Raw genomic sequence first — 6,543 nt, 5'->3', positions numbered from 1 at the left:
GGCTGGAGTGCAGTGGCGCGATCTCGGCTCACTGCAAGCTCCGCCTCCTGGGTTTACGCCATTCTCCTGTCTCAGCCTCCTGAGTAGCTGGGACTACAGGCGCCCGCCACCGCGCCCGGCTAATTTTTTGTATTTTTAGTAGAGACGGGGTTTCACCGTGGTCTCGATCTCCTGACCTTGTGATCCACCCACCTCGGCCTCCCCAAGTGCTGGGATTACAGGCGTGAGCCACCGCGCCCGGCCTTTTTTTTTTTTTTTGAGATGGAGTCTTGTTCTGTCACTCAGGCTGGAGTGCAGTGGCATGATCTCAGCTCTCTGCAACCTCTGCCTCCTGGGTTCAAGCGATTCTCGTGCCTCTGCCTCCTGAATAATTTGGATTACAGGCACCCTGCACCATGCCCAGCTAATTTTTGTATTTTTAGTAGGGATGGGGTTTCATCATGTTGGCCAGGCTGGTCTCAAACTCCTGACCACAAATGATCCACCCGTCTTGGCCTCCCAAAGTGTTGAGATTACAGGCACGAGCCACCATACCTGGCCTAAACTTTGAAATAGTCAAGTTTAAAGCAAAATTTTTAAGAGGTCAAATTTATCAAAACTTTATTGTTTCTGGGTTTTTTTCCCCAAAACTTAGAAATATCTCCATTTCATGACTCATTTAAATATCACCCATGTTTTCTTCTTGCATTTCTATGGTTTCAATTTTTACCTTTAAGTAATTGCCCATCTGCAATATGGATTAAGAATTGAGAAGAATATGTAGCTTTGTTTTTATTCAAATAGTTTTCCCAGTACCAATTATTAAATAATCCACTTCTCTCCAATAATTTGAAATATCTTATGCTATGTTTCCCTCTCTTTGCTTTGTTTCATTGATCTGAAGTGGCCCTTTAAGGGAAATTTTTGAAGTCCTGAGAGGAGGAAAAAAGTTCAGCAGCTGAGGAGTTCAAGGCCAGCAAGGAAACACAGCTGGGGCGTGAGAAGGAGTCGGGGTGAGGATTTAGGGAGCATTGGGAATGCAGAGAATATATCGATATCTAAATTATATAATTGTATTTTAAAAAGCAATTGTGTTGCTTCTCAAAACAACTAAACCAACAATGAAGACTTGCCCAGGCCCTCAGAGGATGCACATTAATTAATAGAAGATAGGTGTGTTAATTTCACCAAATGTTTCTAAAATGCTTGAATCAGCCTCTCATAGGTATCTATTTTCCACTACTATCTCCTGTCTAAATCTTGAACTCATGTTGTTTTCTCTGAAATATGTTGTTTTCAGGATGAACCTGAATCGACGTGTATTCCACACAGGTGGGATCCAAAATAAAAAGATCATGCTGCATTTTCCTGATGATTACTTGAGGACTTACTGTGAGCCAGGCACTGGGCATCATCCCTTTTTATATCACCCCGTCATTCTTGTAGCAATACCAGAAGGAGGCCATTATCATCCTCATTTTGCACAGGAAATAAAATATGTACTTGCCCAAAGTCATCCTGTTGTTAGTGAGAAAGCTGGGACCCAGTTCCACCCCCATCTGGTGCAGAAACTGTGCTCTTGCCAGGACACAATATGACCTTTCCCATGTGATGGATAGAGTAGAGGAAAAAAACAGCATGGGAAGCTGAAAATAACTGGGTTTTCCAGAGAACAGAAGGCATGTAGAAGAATGACTATCTTCATCCAGAATGAGTAAGAGGACATGGCCTCATGGACTCTAATAGAGAATAACTTAGAAAACTCCAAGCATTCTGTCCTTCTTCCCAACCTAAGTGTGATATAAGCTGGTGTTCCACGGACCTCACTCAAGTTCCCCATGTCATGTACTAGGAAATGTTCTGCTCTCTGGCAGCCTCTAGGCAGAAACCTGATTTGACCTCCCTGGCTTCCTAACCACTCAAGCCTTGTAGCTGGCCCTGGTTCTGGGGCCCACTGAATTGGAGCATCACCTTACCTGCCTGGGGGCCAGCATGGAGTTGGCAGGTGCTGAGGAATGAGAAATTCAGTTCAGCCTGAATCCCTGCACCCTCCCAATGGAGATTCCTGCAGGCTTCTTCTGCCATTCCTTCTTGCTGCTACACGGCCACCTGCTGCTGCTGAGGTTGATGCCCCTGTTCCACTGACCTGGGCCAGCTGGGGGCTCATCTTCATCAAATCAAACCTGGTTACAAGTGGCAGGTGGCTGAGACAGGCCCTTAAGCTCCCCAGAAACAATCCTGGTTTCATGTTGCAACCCTTCCTTACCTTTTCCCCAACATTCACACAGGATTGTCACATACCCTTGTGCAGGCTGTATACTGCACGATCTCATGGGGAATACAAATCACAATGGCTCCTGATCCACATATTCTTACCTGTTTGAGAATCTGTTTGGGAAAGACTCGTTACCAAGTCCCTAAATAGTAGTCCCCTGGGACAACGTATATGAGGTACATGAGAGTCAAGAAAAGAACCAGTGAAAACCAGGGATCATCTCATAAAGTTCAGAGACAGCTTCCACAGTATTTCATTGTATACATTTGTCAAACGCAGATAAATAATTTCTATTCTGCTCACTTCCCAGAAATATTATTAGGGTAGGACACACTCATGGATGTCAAAATACATTGTGAAGAAAAAAGCATCAAGGAATGAGAGCAATTTTCCTGTTGATGACTATCAGCTAAGCAGTATCTATGGAGAATAGACTTTATGTTTTCTGAGAACCTGTAAACATGTGTTTCCTGTGCTCTCTGCAGCACTGTGAGCAATCCATGCATGCACTATAATGCAGCAATGTGGGGCAGTGCTGAGGATATCTAAAACAAACTAGCTTTATCCTCCTTATGCCAAGTTGCTATATGTGGAATTGTTTTAAAATCAGTAAGATTAGGAATCAAATTAATGAATGAATATACACTAATTTACCACAGGGTGCCTAAGACAAAAAAGAGAAGGCATTTTATATGAGAACATCTAACCTAAATGTAAAACCCGAAACTATAAAACACTAGAAGAAAACATAGGGGAAACACGTCAGGGCATACATCTAGGGAAAGATTTAATGAGTAAGACCTCAAAAACACAGGCAACAAAAGCAAAAATAAGCAAGGGAAATTATATCAAACTAAAAACCTTCTGCATAGCAAAGGAAGTAATCAGCATAGTGAAAAGACAACCTGTAGAATGGGAGTAAATATTTGCAAACTTTTCATCCTCTACAAGGGGTTAATATCCAGAATATATAAGGAACTCAAACACCTCAACAGCAACAAAACAAACAATGCAATTTAAAATAGGCAAATGATCTGAACAGATATTTCTCAAAAGAAGACATACAAATGGCCGACAGTTATATGAACAAATGCTTGACATCACTAATCATGAGGGAAATGCAAATCAAAACCACAATGAGATATCATTTCACCCTTGTTAGAATAGCTATTACCAAAGGTACAAAAAAAAAAATAAAATATAGTGAAGCCACTATAGAGAAGAATATGGAGGTTCCTCAAAAAAACTACAGATAGAACTACTATATGATTCAGCAATCCCAGTAGGGGGCATTTATCCAAAGAAAAGAAACTCAGTATATGAAAAAGACATCTTCACTCCCATGTTTCCGGCAGCACTATTCACAAGAGCCAAGACATAGAATCAACCTGGGTGTCCAACATCGGAGGAATGGAGAAAGAATATGTATTATACACAACGTAATACTATTCAGCCATTTAAAAAAAAAGAATGAAATCCTGTCATTCGTGGCAACATAGATAGACCTGGAGGACATTAAGTGAAATAAGCCAGAAACAAAAAGTTAAATACTGCATGTTCTCACTCATATGCAGAAGCTAAAAAATGTTGATCTCATAGAAATAAAAAGTAGAACAGAGGATACTAGAGTTTGGGAAGGGTAGGGAAAGGAGAGGATAGAGAGAGATTTGTTAAAAGATACAAATTTACAGCTAGATAGGAGGAATAAATTCTAGTGTTCTATAGCACTGTAGGATGACTATAGTTAACAAAATATGCATATATAGTTTCAAATAGCTAGAAGAAGGATATTGAAGGTTCCCAACACAAAGAAATGATAAATGTTTAAGATGATGGATATGCTAATAGCCCTGATGTGGTCACTAGACATTGTACATATCAAAAAAATCACTATGTACCCCATAAATATGAACAAATATTATGTGTCAATTAAAATGTTTTTAATTAAAAACAATTAAAAATTAAAGATTTTAAAAAGAATATATATTATCTATATCTCTCCTTGAAGAATTTATAATCCAATCAGAGAAAACAGATTAGCCCAAGAAACAACCAGAAAATAAATCGAGACAGAATATAATCAGGCTGCAAGTGGGGTGTCCTTTCACTGATGCATTCATGCTTTCCAGGACTAGTTATTAGGTACCCCCTATGGTTTGGCCCTGTGCTTGGTGAGGGAGAGGTAAAGTCACAGCCACATCCCCAAGTTCCCTAAAGTCTAGAGAAAAGATAGACAAAAATATCAAAGATCCTAGGGCAAGGGATATACCCAGGGGTAGAGGTTGCACAGAGAACTGTAGAAAAACACACAGGTGGGAAGCCAGATGAGACTGGGCTTCCAAGGAAGACTTCCTAGGAGAGGCAACGATGGGAATGAGTTTTGAACAACAAGCTAGGGGTTACTGAGATTCAATGGGGTGGGAGTGGGGATACTCCAGGCAGAAGGAACAGTACAGAAGGTGGATGGGAGTAGCTTTAACAACAAATTTAGGAATTTGAGCTTGATGCTGAGGTTTTAAGGAACCTCTGGAGACACCTGAGATGAGGGTGAGGGGGGCATGATCAGATTTTCACTTTAGCAGATTCATCCTGACAGCCACAGTGCGGAGGTGGTATTGGAAGATCTAAGAGGCAACTTGAGCTTTCCTAGAAGAATTGGGACCCTTTGTCCCTAAATTACCTCTCTCACCAGTTCAATGACACTTGGCATTCCATCGGTAAAGCTGTATTTCCTTAACCCCAATATACAACTGTGAACCCTTGACCACTGCATCACCCTGGGAGAATGAAGTCATACTCCTGGCAACCCTCAGCCATTTACACTGAGCGTGAGCGAGTTTCAAGTATCTTCCTGAGAATATTATTTTTATTTTGTTATTTTATTATTTTATTTTATTCATCTAATTGATTTTTCTAATTGCTAGTCTGCATAAAGTCCTGCGATACAGATCAGAAACAAGGTTATCTCCTCCATAATTACAGCCCAGGAAAAGGAGGGTAGGTAGGAAAGGCGATGGAGCAGACCAGCAAACAGATGATAACACAGCACAGAGCGTGCAAGGAAGGAGGTCTGCACACAGGGAGCAAATGCCCCTGCATTCTTTCAAATACCTCTCCAGCACCTATGGGATGCCAAGTGGCGCTCTAGGTAAGAATCACATGGCAACTAGTGCTGAGCACCTGGACCTTATGTCTGGGGGAGGAGAGGAACAATAAACAAGAAAACAAGTAAGTGCATAATGTAATTGCAGGCAGAGATGATACTGAGGACTAAGGGTTAAGAAGGAGATGACTCAGAGGATGAGAAAGGGTTGGGAAGACCACAGGTGCAAAGATGGCTTGGGAACTGTGGTTGGGTGGGGGCAGGTGAGGGAGAGGGAGGCACAGACAGTAGACCAGCCCCTGGCCTGGGTCCTGAACCTGAAGGGCTTCCTGTGTCAATCTCCAGTCGGAACTTTTTTTTAAATTTTTGAGACAGAGTCTCGCTCTGTTGCCCAGGCTAGAGTGCAGTGATGTGATCTCAGCTCACTGAAAGCTCTGCCTCCCGGCTTCATGCCATTCTCCTGCCTCAGCCTCCCGAGTAGCCGGGACTACAGGCGCCCGCCACCACGCCTGGCTAATATTTTGTATTTTAGTAGAGATGGGGTTTCACCATGTTAACCAGGATGGTCTCGATTTCCTGACCTCGTGATCCGCCCACGTCGGCCTCCCAAAGTGCTGGGATTACAGGTGTGACAGTTGAAACTTTAAGAGAGAACAATGAAACATCATGAAAGTGTTTTAAGTAGGGAAGAGAAATTACCAATTTCATTGTTTTCAAAAGTCACTGTGCTTGCAGAGGGTGACCAAGAAGTTGAAGGTGTCTCATGAGAAGGGATACAGCCTGAGGCAAAGCAGGGACGGCCGAAGGAAGGAGGAGGAATGGAACACGGGACTGGCTGTGTGTGGTGAAGAGGAGATGGTGTCATGGGGGACTTGTGCATTTCTGGCTCAGCTTTCCTGGAAGGATAATGCTGCCATCCAGTGAATCACAGAACCCAGAAGCTTGGGGACAAGAGAAGGCAGACAGAGTATGGTAACAGGCTCTGTGGGCATGTTGAGGTGGAGAAGTCTGCAGGCAGCTGAAGAAATGGGTCTGGCTCTGGAGACTCGCAGCTGAGTTGGAGATGCAGGTTCAAGAGACTAGGAAGACCCCCAAGTACGGAGGAAAGGGGGCAGAAGGACAGGGAGGTGGCTAGCAGGGGGTGTCAAGTCACTGTCTAAGGGAGAAACTGCTCCACAGTTGGGTC

Source organism: Macaca fascicularis, chromosome 18 (assembly GCF_037993035.2).
Source record: "Macaca fascicularis isolate 582-1 chromosome 18, T2T-MFA8v1.1".
In the NCBI taxonomy this organism is placed as follows: domain Eukaryota; kingdom Metazoa; phylum Chordata; class Mammalia; order Primates; family Cercopithecidae; genus Macaca; species Macaca fascicularis.
Note: the sequence above shows the minus strand (reverse complement) of the source record.